The 19,220-nt window shown below is 42.2% G+C and overlaps 1 long non-coding RNA gene across 1 annotated transcript; it reads left to right on the plus strand.

Annotated features, from left to right (window-relative positions):
• Nucleotides 1-10,077: 10,077 nt before the first annotated feature.
• Nucleotides 10,078-15,239, plus strand: LOC122465891. Its single transcript, XR_006291021.1, has 2 exons — nt 10,078-10,253; nt 14,747-15,239. It is a non-coding gene; the product is annotated as an uncharacterized LOC122465891 (long non-coding RNA).
• The last annotated feature ends 3,981 nt before the right edge of the window (nt 15,240-19,220 follow it).

Here is a 19,220-nt window from a genome sequence, read left to right on the forward strand (position 1 = left end):
CTATTGTACCATCTTATGATGAGCAGGCAGGAGATGTGGATGGCTAGCCGTCCTATTGTACCATGTTCTGCTGGGCAGCCAGGAGATGTGAATAGCTTGCAGTCCTTCTGCACCGTCTGCTGCCAGCCAAAGATGTAAAAGATAGATGGAGTGGATCAAAACAAGAAATAGACCAGATTTGTTTTGTATTGATTTTCTCCCCTCTCCCTCCCTCCATGAAGTCCTGCCTGAAATACCAGAGGGAGGGATAGCTTAGTGGGTTGAGCATTGGCTTGCTAAACCCAGGGTTTTGAGTTCAATCCTTGAAGGGGCCATTCTGTGTGACAGTTGTTTTTGTTTCTCCTTGATGTAAAGCCACCTCCTTTGTTGATTTTAATTCCCTGTAAGCCAACCCTGTAAGCCATGTCGTCAGTCACCCCTCCCTCCATCAGAGCAACGGCAGACAATTGTTCAGCGCCTTTTTTCTGTGTTGACGCCATACCACGGCAAGCATGGAGCCCGCTCAGATCACTTTGGCAATTAGGAACACATTAAACACCACACGCATTATCCAGCAGTATATGCAGCACCAGAACTTGGCAAAGCGAAACCGGGTGAGTAGGTGACGTCAGCGCGGTGACGAGAGTGATGAGGACATGGACACAGACTTCTCTCAAAGCACGGGCCCTGGCAATGCAGGCATCCTGGTGCTAATGGGGCAGGTTCATGCAGTGGAACACTGATTCTGGGCTCGGGAAACAAGCACAGACTGGTGGGACCGCATAGTGTTGCAGGTCTGGGATGATTCCCAGTGGCTGCGAAACTTTTGCATGCGTAAGGGCACTTCCATGGAACTTTGTGACTTGCTTTCCCCTGCTCTGAAGCGCATGAATACCAAGATGAGAGCAGCCCTCACAGTTGAGAAGCGAGTGGGAATAGCCCTGTGGAAGCTTGCAACGCCAGACAGCTACCGGTCAGTCGGGAATCAATTTGGAGTGGGCAAATCTACTGTGGGGGCTGCTGTGATGCAAGTAACCAACGCAATCAAAGATCTGCTGATATCAAATATAGTGACCCTGGGAAATGTGCAGGTCATAGTGGATGGCTTTGCTGCAATGGGATTCCCTAACTGTGGTGGGGCCATAGCTGGAACCCATATCCCTATCTTGGCACCGGAGCACCAAGCCGGCGAGTACATAAACCGCAAGGGGTACTTTTCAAGAGTGCTGCAAGCACTAGTGGATCACAAGGGACGTTTCACCAACATCAACGTGGGATGGCCAGGAAAGGTACATGACGCTCGCATCTTCAGGAACTCTGGTCTGTTTCAAAAGCTGCAGGAAGGAACTTTATTCCCAGACCAGAAAATAACTGTTGGGGATGTTGAAATGCCTATAGTTATCCTTGGGGACCCAGCATACACCTTTATGCCATGGCTCATGAAGCCATACACAGGCAGCCTGGACAGTAGTCAGGAGCTGTTCAACTACAGGCTGAGCAAGTGCAGAATGGTGATAGAATGTGCATTTGGACATTTAAAAGCATGCTGGCGCAGTTTACTGACTCAGTTAGACCTCAGCGAAACCAATATTCCCATTGTTATTACTGCTTGCTGTGCGCTCCACAATATCTGTGAGAGTAAGGGGAGACACTTATGGCAGAGTGGGAGGTTGAGGCAAATCACCTGGCCACTGGTTACGCGCAGCCAGACACCAGGGCGGTTAGAAGAGCACAGAAGGGCGCGGTGCGCATCAGAGAAGCTTTGAAAACCAGTTTCACGACTGGCCAGGCTACGGTGTGAAAGTTCTGTTTGTTTCTCCTTGATGAAACCCCCCACCCCTTGGTTCACTCTACTTCCCTGTAAGCTGACCACCATCCCCTCCTCCCTTCGAACACCGCTTGCTGAGGCAATAAAGTCATTGTTGCTTCACATTCATGTATTCTTTATTAATTCATCACACAAATAGGGTGATAACTGCCAAGGTAGCCCAGGAGGGGTGGTGGAGGAGAGAAGCACTGGGAGGGGTGGTGCCGGAGGGAAGGACAAGGCCACACAGCACTTTAAAAGTTTAAAACTTTAAAACTCATTGAATGCTAGCCTTCTGTTGCTTAGGCAATCATCTGGGGTGGAGTGGCTGGGTGGCCGGAGGCCCCCACACTGCATTCTTGGGCGTCTGGGGGAGGAGGCTATGGAACTTGGGGAGGAGGGCGGTTGGTTACACAGGGGCTGTAGCAGCGGTGTGTGCTCCAGCTGCCTTTCCTGCAGCTCATCCATATGCTGGAGCATATTAGTTTGATCCTCCAGCAGCCTCAGCATTGAATCCTGCCTCCTCTCATCACGCTGCCACCACCTTTCAGCTTCAGCCCTCTCTTCAGCCCGCCACTTACTCTCCTCAGCCCGCCACCTCTCATCCAGGTCATTTTGTGCTTTCCTGCACTCTGACATTGTCTGCCTCCAGGCATTCGTCTGTGCTCTGTCAGTGTGGGAGGACAGCATGAGCTCAGAGAACATTTCATCGAGAGTGCGTTTTTTTTGCCTTCTAATCTTCACTAGCCTCGGGGAAGGAGAAGATCCTGTGATCCTTGAAACACATGAAGCTGATGGAGAAACAAAAAGGGCAAGTGGTATTTAAAAAGACACATTTTATAGAACAATGGGTACACTCTTTCACGGTAAACCTTGCTGTTAACATTACATACATAGCACATGTGCTTTCGTTCCAAGGTCGAATTTTACCTCCCCATGGCTAACAGCGGGGAACATTTCTGTTCAGCCACAGGCAAACAGCCCAGCAGGAATGGGCACCTCTGAATGTCCCCTTAAGAAAAGCACCCTATTTCAACCAGGTGACCATGGATGATATCACTCTCCTGAGGATAACACAGAGAGAGATAAAGAATAGAAGTTGTTTGAATGCCAGCAAACATACACTGCAATGCTTTGTTGTACAATGATTCTCGAGTACGTGCTACTGGCCTGGCGTGGAAAATTGTCCTAACATGGAGGACGCAATAAGGCTGCCCTCCACAGAAACCTTTTGCAAAGGCTTTGGGAGTACATCCAGGAGAGCCGCAAATGCCAGGGCAAATTAATCATTAAACATGCTTGCTTTTAAACCATGTATAGTATTTTAAAAGGTACACTCACCAGAGGTCCCTTCTACGCCTGGCGGGTCCGGGATGCAGTCTTGGGTGGGTTCGGGGGGTACTGGCTCCAGGTCCAGGGTGAGAAACAGTTCCTGGCTGTCGGGAAAACCCGTTTCTCCCCATGCTTGCTGTGAGCTATCTACAACTTCATCATCATCATCTTCCTCGTCCCCAAAACCTGATTCCGTGTTGCCTCCATCTCCATTGAAGGAGTCAAACAACACGGCTGGGGTAGTGATATCTGAACCCCCTAAAATGGCATGCAGCTCATCATAGAAGTGGCATGTTTGGGGCTCTGACCCGGAGCGGCCGTTTGCCTCTCTGGTTTTCTGGTAGGCTTGCCTCAGCTCCTTAAGTTTCACACGGCACTGCTTTGGGTCCCTGTTATGACCTCCGTCCTTCATGCCCTGGGAGATTTTGACAAATGTTTTGGCATTTTGAAAACTGGAACGGAGTTCTGATAGCACGGATTCCTCTCCCCATACAGCGATCAAATCCCATACCTCCCATTCGGTCCATGCTGGAGCTCTTTTGCGATTCTGGGACTCCATCATTTTCACCTCTGCTGATGAGCTCTGCATGGTCACCTCTGCTGATGAGCTCTGCACTCATCTGCAGCTTGCCACGCTGGCCAAACAGGAAATTGAAATTCAAAAGTTCTCGGGCCTTTTCCTGTCTACCTGGCCAGTGCATCTGAGTTGAGAGTGCTGTCCAGAGCGGTCACAATGGAGCACTCTGGGTTAGCTCCCGGAGGCCAATACTGTCTAATTGCATCCACAGTACCCCAAATTCAACCCAGCAAGGCCGATTTCAGCGCTAATCCCCTTGTTGGGGGTGGAGTAAGGAAATCGATTTTAAGAGCCCTTTAAGTCGAAAAAAAGGGCTTCGTCGTGTGGACAGCTGCAGGATTAAATCGATTTAACGCTGCTAAGTTCGACTTCAACTCCGAGTGTAGACCAGGGGTGAGTAAAAAACAGAGTAAGAGACTGTAGATTTGGCCCTTTTCTGCTCTTGGTTATACCCAGGTTACCCTACTGAAGTTGGTTTCCATGTGGAGATTTGTGGGGTTACACAGGTATAACCGGGAACAGATCTTGCCCTTTTATGAAATGATTTTACTAGCAGGACCTATTACTAGGCTTACCCCTTTTAGAGTGAAAAGAACAGGAGTACTTGTGGCACCTTAGAGACTAACAAATTTATTAGAGCATAAGCTTTCGTGGCTACATACAGCTCACTTCATCGGATTCACAGAATGGAACATATAGTAAGATAGATAGATAGATAGATAGATAGATAGATACACACATGCAGATAAGTTGGAAGTTACCATACAAACTGTGAGAGGCTAATTAGTTAAGATGAGCTATTATCAGCAGGAGAAAAAAACTTTTGTAGGGATAATCAAGATGGCCCATTTAGACAGTTGACAAGAAGGTGTGAGGATATTTAACTTAAGGAAATAGATTCAATATGTGTAATGACCCAGCCACTCCCAGTCTCTATTGAAACCCAAGTTAATGGTATCTAGTTTGCACATTAATTCAAGCTCAGCAGTCCCTCGTTGGAGTCTGTTTTTGAAGCTTTTCCATTGCAAAATTGCTATCCTTAAATCTTTTACTGAGTGGGCACAGAGGCTGAAGTGTTCTTCTACCGGTTTTTGAATGTTATGATTCCTGATGTCAGATTTGTATCCATTTATTCTTTTGCGTAGCAACTGTCTGGTTTGGCCAATGTACATGGCAGAGGAGCATTGCTGGCACATGATGGCATATATCACATTGGTAGATGTGCAGGTGAACGAGCCCCTGATAGCATGGCTAATGTGATTAGGTCCTGTGATGGTGTCACTTGAATAAATATGTGGACAGAGCTGTCTAAATGGGCCATCTTGATTATCACTACAAAAGGTTTTTTTTCTCCTGCTGATAATAGCTCATCTTAACTAATTAGCCTCTCACAGTTTGTATGGTTTCAGAGTAGCAGCCATGTTAGTCTGTATCCGCAAAAAGAAAAGGAGGACTTGTGACACCTTAGAGATTAACAAATTTATTTGAGCATAAGCTTTTGTGAGCTACAGCTCACTTCATCAGATAGCTCATGAAAGCTTATGCTCAAATAAATTTGTTAGTCTCTAAGGTGCCACAAGTACTCCTTTTCTTTTTACAGTTTGTATGGTAACTTCCAACTTATCTGTATGTGTGTGTAATATATATATATATATATAAATATCTTACTATATGTTCCATTCTATGCATCCGATGAAGTGAGCTGTAGCTCATGAAAGCTTATGCTCTAATAAATTTGTGAGTCTCTAAGGTGCCACAAGTACTCCTTTTCTTTTTGTGGATACAGACTAACACAGCTGCTACTCTGAAACCTCCTTTTAGAGTGGTGGTTGCTACTGCTACTGTATTGCTATTCTGTTCCATCTCTTATTGTTTGACACTTTCCCATGAAAGAGGCCAAGACAGTCGGAGATGAACGATAGATCAGTGTAATAGTCCAGTGGAAGATTACGTGAAGACTGCTGTCAGGATGGGTGCTCTCATCCAGAGACTGAAAACTATCTGAAGGCAACTCACTTCACTTGGCTAGAAGTGGCTCTCCCAGAAGGGTGATGGTTGGGAGTAGGAGGGAAGAGGGTTGTTTTTTGCTCCTCATTTTGCTCACTTCTCTGTCACTCCTATTCTTTATTCTGCTTGCTGACTTCTGCTGCATGAAGCCCCATGATGCAGGAGCACCTACTTCTCTGAGTAATAGGATACATACTTCCGGTGGCATGGTTCAGAACTACAGCATGTGACAACCACACCTGTAAGAGAGGTTCAGTCAGGTTGGAATGGGTGTTTTGTGAGTTACACTGGACTAGAACTCAGGAGAGCTACATTTTGTTCCTGACTGTTTCACAGACTTGGCACATCAAGTAACCATTTTGGACTTCAGTTTCCTAGTTTGTAAAATGGGTATATTTGTACAGGATTTTATGAGACTTGATTAATGTTTGCACTTTTCACCCAAGGAACTGAATGTGTTATGCAATTTCAGGATAATCTACTCAGCCAAACACACATGTTAAAGAATTCTATTCTGTACATGGTCATATTCACCCTCTTTGCTGTGGTACTGGAGCAACTTCTAGTAGTTCCATAAGCATAGTGACTGACTTCGCATGTGATTCATTCCCTCTCATCTTCTCTCCGGGGGGGGGCGGGGGGGAGGGGAAAGCATGGGCAATGGAGTGTTTGTTTTGGCAGGGATTTCATTTGGGGTTTTTCACTTTTTTTTAATGTACATGTGTCCATTTAAACTACTACACAACAACGTGTAAAATGAGATGTTAGAATATCAGGAATTGGAATACCAGCTCCCTGCTACTAAAAGGAGGCGACTTTTATCATGGAAGCTTCTATGCCCAGTGTCAGTTGGTCACCGGCTCTAGATGTATGAGGTTGTCCTGTGCCATGGTATCTGTATTGTGAGTGTGCAGGATATTCCCTGCCCCTCATAACCGAAACGTTGATCTCTATGCAGGACAGAACCACTTTTGGAAAAAATAAAAAATGTAATCAGAGCCTAATATATAATATAGGTACTATGTGTCGGCCCCGGGAACAGTGCTGGGACTCGTGCGATAAATGCAACCATCTACATGCACAGGGTGCACTGTGCAAGGTACGCTAAGTGAAGAAGCAGAGCAGCGCTGCACCTGAAACACGAGGGCTAGTGTGGATGGATGTAGTGTACCACTGCAAGTGCAAGCAGCAATTGTGCAGGTGATGGGTGAATGCCCATTAGAATACCCACTAAATATTCCCTTTTTCACCTAGGAGCTGCTTGTTTTGAGAACCCATGAGGCTAACCATAGATTTCAGTGATAGGTATAAAATTGCCACCATTAATAAATCAGAATTTTTCAACAGTTCCTACACATTGGTACAAAACATACTGACGTTATCATCTACCTTTCTAAGCAGAGGGGGAAAACTGCAGTAGCTGTTATCTTTTGGAAAATGTTGACTTTTTAATAGCGACGACTTTACTACAGAAAATTGAAAATTGTATACAGAAAGGTGGTTATCCTTCCCTTTATATTTATGACAGGGCTTGATGCAGGAGTAAGTGTAAAGTTCTAAAAAGACTGGTGTTATGCAAGAGGTCACACTAGATGGTTTCTCCTAGCCTTAAAATCTGAGAAACACAGTTTCTGCAGGGTTGAAAACAGAGGCATTTACAACAACTAAATTGTGCTCTCAGTTATGAATACACATCTCACACTGAAATCAGGGGGCAAGAGAGTGCGTTAGCCCTCAGGCAAGGAAGCAAAGTGAATAATCATTGTTTGTAGAAGGCTATCAAGACCTCAGCACACTCACATGCACCCAGAAGTGTCTTTCCACCCAGGTGTTCCCATGCAGATAGTTGTTTTGAATGCCCTTGAGGCTGGCCCTTTTTTTAAGCCATAGATGCACTATTGAAAATTGGAGTTTTGTCTGTCAAATTATTTTTGGAGGCTTTGGGGATGCTTTGCAGAGAGAGAGAGAGAGAGAGAGAAAGCAGGATTACACAATTTTATTTTAGTAAAAAGAAAAGGAGGACTTGTGGCACCTTAGAGACTAACCAATTTATTTGAGCATAAGCTTTCGTGAGCTACTGCTCACTGCATCGGATGCATTCAGTGGAAAATCTGAAACCTTGTATTTTAGTACAACTTGAAAGGTCAGAAATGGAAGGTTAAAAGTCGGGGGTGGGGGGGGGGGGAGAGGGGGAGGAAGAGCTTCAGCAGGAAGATCTAACAGATAGCAGGATGCCATAATAATATAGATGGAAATGTACATAATCCCTTCTGAATTAGTGACCAATATTGATTATTTCTTTTTAAACAGCATTTGTACTGTTTGATGCAACTGGATTCAAGTTACTGAAAGGAACTTTATTCATCTCAAAATACCAGAACAGTATCAAAATTTAAAACTAAATAAAAAGGGAGTTTCTTTAGATTATTTAAATCCAGGTGCATTGAACAGTAAAAGATGACCAAAATAAATAAATTTATAAAGTGACCCATTGGTCATTTAGTCAAACTGATTTCAGGAGGGAATATCTATGTTTCCTTCAATATTACTCTGACACTCTGCTAATCTGGTAGCTATCACCGCTACAATTCAAGGACCCACCCCCACCCATGCATACCCCACACCCATGCTTTGGCCTTCCATTTCTGACCTTTAAAGTTCTGAAATTAAACTGCAAAAATTTCTCTCTCACCAAAGCATCCTCCAAAGGTCCAAACATCATTGCTAAGGACACATATGCTGCCACCACCAAATGATTTAGACAAAGAACAGGGAAAGGACCACTTGGAGTCCCTATTTCCCCAAAATATCCCCCCAAGCCCTTACACCCACTTTCCTGGGGAGGCTTGAGAATAAACAAGATGAGCACAAACCAGCCTTGGGTTTTTAAGACCCAAAAAACCCAATCAGATTCTTAAAAAACAGAACTTTATTAGAAGAACAAAAAAAGATAAGAGAACAACTCTGTAAGATCAGAATGGAAGATAATCTTACAGGCAGTCAAATTCAAAATAGAGAATCTCTCTAGGCAAAACCTTAAGTTACAAAAAGACACAAAAACAGGAATACACATTTCTTCCAGCACAACGAATTTCACAAGCCAAAACAAAGAAAACCTAATGAATTTTCTAGCTACTTACTAACTTTACGGGAGTTGGAGGGCTTGCATCCTGGATCTGTTCCCAGCAAAGGTATCACACAGACAGACAAAAGCCTTTCCCCCGCCTCCAGATTTGAAAGTATCTTGTCCCCTCATTGGTCATTTTGGGTCAGGTGTCAGCCAGGTTACCTGAGCTTCTTAACCCTTTACAGGTAAAAGGACTTTGCCTCTGGCCAGGAGGGATTTTACAGCACTGTATACAGAAAGGTGGTTACCCTTCCCTTTATATTTATGACAAGCCCAACAGCCTGTATTTAATCTAGGGCACATCTTTTAGAAAGATCTTGATTTTTGCATACTTCCAGTGATAGAGCATCTGCCATTTCTGTTGGTAATCAAGTCCAGTGGTTAATCACCCTCAATGTTTAATATTTGTTCCTTATTTCCAGTCTGCCAAGTAGTGCTCTGATGCAACTAATGATTGCCCAGGGATCGGCAACCTTTGGCATGCTGCCCATCAGGGAAAGCCACTGGCATCTGCAAGTTCGACTGATTGCAACTCCCACTGGCCCCGGTTCGCCATTCCAGGCCATTGGGGGATGCGGGAAGTGGTGGCCAGCACATCCCTTGGCCCACGCCGCTTCCCGCAGCCCCCATTGGCCTGGAATGGTGAACAGTGGGACCTGTGATCGGCCAAACCTGTGGATGCTGCAGGTAAACAAACTGGCCCGGCCCGCCAGCGGATTTCCCTGATGGGCCGCGTGCCAAAGGTTGCCAATCCCTGATCTAGCCCAATGGGTAAAGGTGTCTTATTGGCATCTTCTCTTTGTACTGAAGTGAAACCTTAAAACTTTAATTTTATTAGTGAAAATCTCTGCTTAAAAATCCCCCCTATAATTGGCTGCCTTCTCTTTCAGGTGCTCTAATCTAGTCTCATTTGAGCTCTCAGATGCTCTGAGAAGTCTTCATTAAAAGGTATAATAGAATCCCTTTTATTTCTGCAGTGCCTCTAAGTCAGTGGGTTAACAACAATAAACCATGAGTTCACCCGGATCATAAACAGTCTTCAGAGATCATTAGTCTACCACAACCTTTAGAAGCTGGCCATCCCTGAAGTGGAATCATTTAGTATTGAGGATCATGTACAGCTTCATTGAATTCAACCTCAGCATTTACCAGGCCCTGGGATAGAAAATACTACAGTATATAGCATATTAAAATCTCAGTAGAAGAGGAATATTTTGGAAATAGAGCTGATTTACACCTGGAAGCTAAATGTTTATTCTAATAAAGACCTTGATGTTTCTAGTATAACTGAGAATTTTTTCAGTTCAAATCATTTTTGTTTTCTTGTAAAATACATGGGATTTTAACAGCAAACCACTAAGGCTTTGGTCCTGGGAATCATTGTACCATATGGAGGAGGCAGAGCAAGGTGGTTGCACTCCAGGGTAAGTGTGAATGGAAGCTGTTTGTTTGGGTGCAATTAAACTAAAGTGCTAGGGCCTGATCCTGCACCCACTGAAGTGTGCGTTTAAAAAAAAAAAAAAATCCCTTCCAGTGGGCAGTTTTCAGGGCTGAGCAGAAATATGCCCCAAGGTCCTGGCACACCCATTTCCTCCCTCTAAGAGCACAGGGTAAAAAAGGGGAGGGTGTGCCTGAAGAGACAGGTGCTTACATGTGAGTGTCAGCTTGCAAATGGAGGGCCCTGTTGTAAATCAGTGACTCATTCCTTTCCGTGGAGCTACATCAATTTATACCAGCTGAGAATATGATTCTCTTTTATTACACTCCTGCCCTGTAACAGGGGAATAACTTGGTGGCCATGCAGCAAAACGCTCATCATTGCACTCCCTGTCTTGCTCATCACTTTTTACCTTGCATTTATATGTACAGTGCTCTGTACCAGCACAATGCCAGTCACTTCCATGATATGAAGCATTTTGCTTTGTGTGCTGCGTGTATACTATGCATATTCTCCATGTTTCTGACTACCTAGGTTGAATCAGCTATGTACATTCCAAGAATGTAGGCATGCAATACTCTATTAATTTCCTCTTGGCCAGAGCAGCTTTCTTTGTCTTACCAAAACAGTATCAATTATTGTAAAGGTCTTTGAACAGATGTAACAATATTCCCTAATGTCCCCTGAATGAAAGGCTTAACAAAGGCAATACAGTTGCACTGTGTGTCTGTTTTTTCCCTTCCTCCAATCTAATGAGTAATTTTCTTCCCTCTCCATCTGGGTGCCCGGCCGCAATCAATGCAGATAATGATGGGCGCATGTAACATACAATTTTTTAAATAAGTAGCTCTGTGCATCTCAGCTGTCATGTAACAGACAGCACAAGAGTCTGAAAATGCCAGTTTGGACCCTTTTCCTGAAAACATGCAGTCAACAGTCAAAACAGCAGCAATAACCCCCTCTGGCTCCCTACTGTTTGATATTCATTTAATGTCACAAGATTTCTTTATAGCCACAGCGAGTTCCTCCAGATTTATAAATAAAACAAAAACAAAATACACGTCTGCAAAAGAAAAAAATCCTTTGGGCTGTTTCTTACCTACACATTACAAAAGAAGAGTCCTCTACCTGGTGGTTGCTGTGGCATTTGCAGCTCTGAAAGGCAATACATAGATATGGCCTTAAGAAATGAAATATTCCTTTCTTATGAAAGGCTTGAAAATAGCTACTTGGTTGGCTAGAAGATTAGTAGATCAGATTTTTTTAAAGGTTAAGCAGCTGAAATTGGAGATTGTCTGATAATCGTAGCTTTCTGATGTTGGTAGTTCTGCTGGAAATCCCTGGCGTTTTGAAGATGCTTGATTCAATATAATACTGTAATTTCTAAAAGCTTAAGTTTTACTTTAAATATGTCTTGACAGATAAACCTTCAGGACCCTTGGTTTAATGGTATAGCATGTCAGAAAATCTTATCAAGCACTCATCATGGTCTGAGGTGTGCGATATGTATTTAGCTGGACCAGTCAGCAGAGCACTAGTCTGCAGAGTTAAATTATTTAACTTGTCAGTAGCCAATGCCTTGAACCCATAAAAAGACAACAGTGCTTGTGCTAAATCTTTGAATAAACTTTACTTACCTACAGTATACCGTATTCCACTTCTTTTAGTGGCTTTTATTACATTGTTATTAATTCAAAACAAAAAAACCCACTTCATCTCTTCCTATTAAGAAAGGATTTATTTTCAGTTTTCTTCCTTCAAAGTCTATGTAATGAACTTCAAATACTTTGCAATATTTTTAGTGCAGAAAACAATTAAAAATTAAACCAGAACAAACAATGAAATACTGTGTCAGAGCAGCAGCAGGTATTTGACTCTGTAGGGTAGCAAAAAGGTAGTACCATAATAGAATAGTGTTCCTTTGGCTATGAACTCTTTTGGTTCTGCATAAGCTATGGTGTGCTCCTCCAACCCATAGTAATGCGAGGAATTCTTACTCAAATATATGGTGCTATTGACTTTAATGGTACTACTTGCTTGATTGCTCACCCTTTTAAAGCTGGAAAGAGTAGAGGAATCATGTTCATCAGTGATCTGTTTGGTTTGCCTGAGATCATGTTCAGACAGACTGAGTGGAGTTCTAATAAACACTGTGCTCTCTGCTAAAAGCCCCTACAACATGGAAACCACTGAACCTTACCCCTCTGTACAGCCTTTAGCCTTCAGGATCTCGTTTCCCTACACTCGGAATCTGCTGTTACAGCTGGTCAACCTTTTTCATTCAAGATCTTTTTTCCTAAGAAAACTGACTTTTTTGTCTTAATGGAAACTTCCATGGGAAATCTCTGCTTTAGATGAAATTGCCGGGCTTTTGTCGAACTCAAACTTTTGAAGGAAAAAACTTCAGTGAAAACAAAAATGTTTTTGTATTTGTCAAAAATTTTAATAGGAACAAATACCCTTTCCTAACCAGCTCTGTATGCTACATTTATTCTGCAAATCAATGTGCCCAGCCTTCTGGTGCCACCCCCACTTTGGTAACTGCTTGAGTGGAGCCCTGGGAGTCAATGGGCTCTGCAGGAGTCAGGCAAGCAGATGTCGTTCAGGAGTGAGGCCTAGGAAGTAGAAGAAAAGGAGCACTGTCTGTGTGAAATTGATGGGCCAGGTTCTCAGCTGGTGTAAATTGGCATAGCTCCATTGACTTCAATGATGTTACAGTGATTTATACCAACTATCGATCTGGCCCACTATTTTTCTAAATGTCCATTTTAGTGTTGCTGTTAATGTATTAGTTGTAGTAATCTTAAGGGGTTTTTAAACTACAGCTAATGCACTTCTTTGGTTTGTTTCCTTTTCACATTTCAATCACTTTGGACAATTATACTTGATTGAGTTTCACTTTTGTTTTGTCATCAGTTTCACGTTTGAACTTCAGTGTTCCAACACTTGTGGGAAATGTTCAAAGTAAATCATAATAAGTCTGTTGTCACTGAAACTTTAATGAAAATATTATAATTTATGTAGGACCCAATTTTGTCATGCTTACTCATGTTGAGTAGTACCTTACTGTGGTGGCTTATGTAGGTAAGGATGGCCGAATCAAGGCCCATTATGTTCTGTAAAACCTTCTTCTTAAACATCAGCATGTTGGCCGATGGTCTATATTACCGTTGCACCCAGAAGCACATTGTACTATTTGTATACAAAACTAAAATAAAGACACCCCCTGCCCCCAAAGAGTTTACAAACTAAATATTTGACGTTATACCTTTCATGAGGTCACTGAGGACACAAGTGAAATAAACCGTGGATTGATTTCTATCCTTATCGGAGATATCTGTCTGCCCTGTATCTTTAAAGTCATTGGGATAATTTCAGAAATGTGATATCTTGGCATCTTCTTGCAGTCCTTGGCCGTTTGACCATCCAGTGCTAATCTGTGATATGTGCAGTCTTCAAAAAGAGGATGTAGAAGCAGGTCATGTTGCTGATCTTTGTGATGAAGTTCTAAAGATCCTTTCTGGAAATAACCTGGGATGATTCTTTCCCTGTCATAATTTGCTAGTGTTTTCTCTCTCAGCTGTTTAAGGCCTGTAATACTATGCAGTACAATAGCAACTGGAGTAGCTTGAAATGATATAATCCCATTAGAGAAGGAAGGCTAACAAAAAAAAGTAGTCAAGTATCTGAATGTGTCAGGAAGAACCTTCAGCATCTTTCAACTGAGGTTTTAGAAACCTTTTTTTTTCTCCCCTGGAGAGAGGCCCTTTGCACTATTGAATAGTAAAGACTGATGATATTAAAGAGATTCTGAGAATTAAAAATATCAAATGTTCATCTTCAAAGTTACCACACACAAAAAAAATCAGATCCACATCTCCTTACAGCTTTCTTAGGCTAGGAAGGTTCACTCCGTAGTGTAACAAATAGTCTTTGCTGGGGGACAAGGGCTTGAGACGCTACATTTGTATTCCTTAGTGGCTTCCTGACAACATTGTACTAGCTTTAGCTTGTCAACATTGGTTTCTACTAAGTAATACAAAGAAGATTGCATGATATTCTCCTCCTTCAGTAGATCTGATTCTTATTGCTGTTTAATGCCCCGTTTTGTACTTCTGTATTCACCACTCTTTAATGTGTGATGATTTCATGAGAGTAATACCAAAATAAACTTGAAATAGCAATAAATAAAAGATAGACTCTTTGACTTCCTCATATGGGGACTGAGGTAAATGGATATGACAGTTCTAAATTATTTTTCTTTAATATTTCTGGATGCTATCCTAGACTGTAAGAAATTTCATGAGCATTAAACTCATGCAAAAATTAATAGAAGTGGGGAGGGAGAAGAAATTTATGGTACACAAGTGAAAAGCATTCAAACATTTTTGAGGGGTGTAAGTGTGCCACCCATAGGTGTAGTTTGATGCTTTTTGTTAACTCTTGCTCACAAATGTTTGAACATTTTGTTACCAACAGTATTTCACTGACTAATAATCCAGAAGATAAGAAATTGCTCACCTTGTTTATGAGCTTGGGGAAACTGAAATGTGCAGATACCTGAATTCCTGAAAATATCTGCAACATCTTTCTTTGACCCATATATTATTTTATTTCAGTGATATTGTGATTGACTGTAAAGGCTCACATGCAGATGTGGAGGACAGAAGGAACTACTGGACAACAAAAGGCCATTTGGTCCAACATACTATTTATTCTATTCATATTTACTTTAACCCCTTTTCTCTTCTCCTTTTTCAATGTACCTTCAGTTCTCTCTCTCTCTCTTCCCCATAAAATGTCTTGCTACCTGTTAAACTCACTTATGTTATTTTCTTTCATGGTCTTCCTTGACAACTAATTTCATATGTTCCTTTATGAACACCATGTTGCTTTTTCACATGTATGACAATAATAAACAACGGCAATTATATTTTTCAATTAAATGTACTGTCCCTCTGGCCTTCCTGGTGTTGTCTGAATGTCGGCTAGAAGAAGTGGGATAAACATTAATTGCCTGAAGGTAAATCCTTGAGAGACAGAAGCTTTTGCAATTGGGCTCATCAACTGGTAACGTTTTGTTTGTTCCTATTGCTTAGTTTTCTTGAACTCAATTAAAAGTATTGCAATTCTTATTCAGAATTCAGACCTGATTCTTAAACCTAATCAGTTTTGAATACATCACATTTTACTTAGAAATATAGTAAGTAATATCCTGCAATCCCTTACTAAAGTACATGGTCTTTACACTCATGAGTCACTGAGGTTACTTACCTGAGAAAAGGACTACTTGTGTGATTAGGAGTTTGAATGACTGGGTCATTGTCTATTTATGTGATACTCTAAGCCAGATTCATGGTTGTGTTCAGGTCCGTTTATCCCATATTAAGGAAAGTTTACGCCAGTAAACTTGATTTAGCAACTTGACGGTGATAAGTGTGTGTTGAATCAATCTCCACCTCTATAGACCACCCTTAGTATGGTCTACACGATGGGGCAGTGCAGCAGATAGTACTGCTGAGAAAAGGGGCATGGCCAAAGGGAAAGGAGACATCACAAGCAAGGCCAACCCTAGACCAAATGGCACCCCAGGCAAGGAGTGTCTTCAGCACCCTCCCTCCATTTGTTAAACTTTTGAATACCTTATTTTATTGCATTTGTAGCCCATTTCATTACTTTGATGCACAATTTGCATGCATGATTTAACCCTGTCAAATAAGACAATAAATTTGCATGCTAGGATCTATGCATCTGTTTTTGTCCGTGCCATATATAAGCAAATAAAAAACAAAGTTTCCTCTAAGCTTATGGAAACTTTTTAAATTTTAAGAATAATTGAAATGTACTAACATCAAGAAGTTGAACTGTGCACCAACATTGGGTGGACCAGTATTAAATAGCATTACAGTAGGTGACAGCCTTAGAATGTTAAGCCTAGTCCTTCAGTTCAAAAGGTCGATTTTCTCGCCTTTGCCCTCGCAAACTGAAGCACAGCATCAGAGAGATCCAAAGACTGGTCTTTATCATTGATGTCCAAACATTTCCCATGTGTCAGCATCTGGTGAAGGTCCATACAATTGTTCCAGAGTGTTTTCCCGTCCTCCGGCAGTTTACTACGATCATACAAAAAACCCCAGGTCTTTTCGTGGTGCTTCATTTGTCCGAACCTTTCTTTGATGGACACTCGAGCAGTGTCAATGAGCAAGCAAAAAACCTACCCTCTTGAATTTTTCTTCTGAACTTCCCATCACCTCATCTTCCCCTCATAACCAAACTGTCTCTTCTTCCAATGACTGAGTTTCATTGAAGACAGACTCAACTCTTAAATTTTCCATCATTTCTTTGGCAACAGTGATGGCATCTTCAAATCTGCTGTCTCTATAGGCCACAACGAAATCAAGGCAGCTTTTCATCAAAGTTGTAGTGGTTGCAATGTCCATCCACTGAGTTTGTAATGCCTTGCTTACAATGTTTACATGGAACAGGTTATCGTGCCAAACTACAACTGAGACCAGAAATTTGAAGTCAGCAGGCTTTGCACCTCATGTCGAATTCCGGCCTTGGTATTGCCCAAGTCCAGCACCCAGGTGGTTGCCTGGGTCGCCTGCTCCTAAATCCGGCCCTGATTGCCAGGGTATCGCTTAAGTTATGGAAAACCTTGTCATTGATCTGCCCATAATCAAGGTGTAGAATAGAGTGCCCAAAAGCTTCTCTGTGTGGCTACAGAGCAGGCTCTGAAGGAAGGCAGTCAGACAGATAGGGAGTGAGCACCCATGACATAAGAAAATTGTTATTCCTTTTTTTGCCTGAATGGCTAGTCAAAGTTTGGGGCCTTGAGGGTGTTCCAATTGGTGGTACAAATTGATAATGGAGTCTGGTATTTTCTTTGATGCAAAGTTGTCTATATACAAGGACTGTACAAAGACCTACTTCTCAGAATGCAGGGGAAATCAAAACAAAATGAGATGTATTTCCTTATAGCTGCATGCCTGTTCAGCCAGCAGCAGATCCAAACACTCCATCCCTAGCTTTTTCCAGAATCATACACCATGCTTGTCTAGTCTGTCTCAGCCTGTCCCTCTCAATATATCTTGTTTCAGTTTGTCTCTCCCTGTGTCTCTCCTTGTGCTCTTTGCACTTCAGCTGTCTCACCTGCACATGCACCCTGATCAAACTCTACCTAAATGATGCTAGTTTCTGGGAAGACTGCATTTTGCCTTGTTTTAAATGAGCTCCTTAACTGTCCTACAGCTATTGTAAATGAAGGTCATGTTCACACCCATCAATTTCAATGAGGTTTTAACCCAAACCATAACAATACAATGGAGGTGGAGTGAGTTGCCTATCACTTCATGGTGACAAAGCACATTTAAAGCCTTGCCTTGGGTTGACCATGACCAACTACACATTTTTAAAGGTCTTAGTGCCTGTTTACACTAAGTACTAAGCTTTTAAATAGCACATAAATAAAACAAGTTAGCTAATACTTTTTTTTTCTTTTTTTGGTAGTCTGGACTAGCCTTAAAAAGGGGAAATGAGACAAGATGAGTCTGGAGGGAGGAATTTTTCCATGCATAAAGAAGTGGCTGATGGCTAAGAGAGCATGACTGGGGAGTAAAATTAAGCAGAACTCCCCATTCAAGACCACTTGCTATCAGAGGCCAGTGAAGGAGTGATGTAGCAACACACATTTGAAAATGGGGTTGATTCTTTGTCTGTGTCCTACCCTGCATGCTGTTCTGGAATATAGAACTGAACAGGAGACTCCAGTGTCTGACTGGGTAGAAATGAAGGGAAATTCTTGTTATACAGATTAGAAGAAAGCTAGAGGGAAAATTTTATTCAGTGCTGTAATGGAGAAATCTTCTTTGGAAAGGGACTGTGGCATTGCGTAAGAGCTATGCAGGCACCAAGTATATACTATACAGATATAGGGTGAAATTCACCTAGGCTTGGTTTATTCGAGAAGTCCTCACATTGATTATGTGCCATTGGGAGCCAGTACTACCGAAAATGTGGGTAGCATTGACCAGGAGTGAAGCATAGCCAGGTTATTGAAGTATGGTTCAGCACGTCCCTTTAGCAACCTCCTCTGGCAGGACTCTTCTGGAGCCCCTTCTGCAATCTCAAGATGCACCTGTCCAGCAAGAATCCTGATGAAGGGCAGCCATGGAAACACCTCTTGCCTTCTGTGTGGATCAACCACCAAGCTGTGCAAGGGGCCTCAACAGTGAAGGGAGGTGGAGAGCTAGAAAGGGGACTGACTGGCTTTCCCTGAATTCCAAACTTCTGCAGCTTAGTTTGACCCGAGGAAATAAAGTAGTAAGAAGAGGGAAAAAAGGGAACTTAGTATCCAGGGCATCAGGATCACTTTGTTAAACCAGTAAGGTACTGTCTCTGTCATTTCTTGAATGCCACAGATGTCTTTATAAAATAATGGCAGCTAGAAGCCCAAAAAGCATAGGTCAGTGCTGGTGGAAGGGTTTAACTTTAATTATTTTCATTATATGCTCTGGCTCATCAATTCTAGGTATAAAACAGGCACTTTTAGCCTCTGCTCCAATTAGAGGCAACAGAAGAACACGTGATTTGCTTAGATTCAACATATTTACTAACTCAATTTATGAACAATATTTTCCCCCTTGTAATGTGGTTTTATTATTGGATTTATAAGAGGACAAAATTAGTTAGACAAGTCTTGATTATCTATGGGGAGATAAACAGATAGTTTGCAGGTAATAAGGATATTTCAATTTAATTGGCTCATTCCATCCCACTAGCTGTTAGTGAGTAGTCCAAGCACATGGACTAGTCCAAAACAACCTAGAAGAGCACAATGGGAGGAGAGACACTGACATAATGGCTTCCTTTTGCCTTAAAGGTTTTTTCTTGTCTCTGGTTTTATTTGTTTCTTTTTGTTTTGAGGTTTGTTTTGTATTTGGGGGGTGGCCTT

This window comes from Chelonia mydas, chromosome 5, assembly GCF_015237465.2.
Source record: "Chelonia mydas isolate rCheMyd1 chromosome 5, rCheMyd1.pri.v2, whole genome shotgun sequence".
Lineage (NCBI taxonomy): Eukaryota > Metazoa > Chordata > Testudines > Cheloniidae > Chelonia > Chelonia mydas.